A 212-nucleotide genomic window follows, 5' to 3' on the forward strand; every position below is an offset into this window, starting at 1 on the left:
CAAAACGAAGCATTTCAAGTTTACTTTAGAATTTAAATAAAGAAGAAATTTCAAAGCAGCATTACTATTTTTCAAGCTTTGGCGGAGCTGCAGACGATCGCACAGCCGGTAACACTGAGTTCATTCATGCCCGGGACAAACACCCGCACTGTGCCACCTGAGGACGGCAGCGGGGCGCCCCGGGAGGCAGCGGAGCGGGGCGGGGCCGGGCA

Source organism: Onychostruthus taczanowskii, unplaced genomic scaffold, assembly GCF_017590055.1.
Source record: "Onychostruthus taczanowskii isolate IOZ18803 unplaced genomic scaffold, ASM1759005v1 scaffold45, whole genome shotgun sequence".
Taxonomy (NCBI): domain Eukaryota; kingdom Metazoa; phylum Chordata; class Aves; order Passeriformes; family Passeridae; genus Onychostruthus; species Onychostruthus taczanowskii.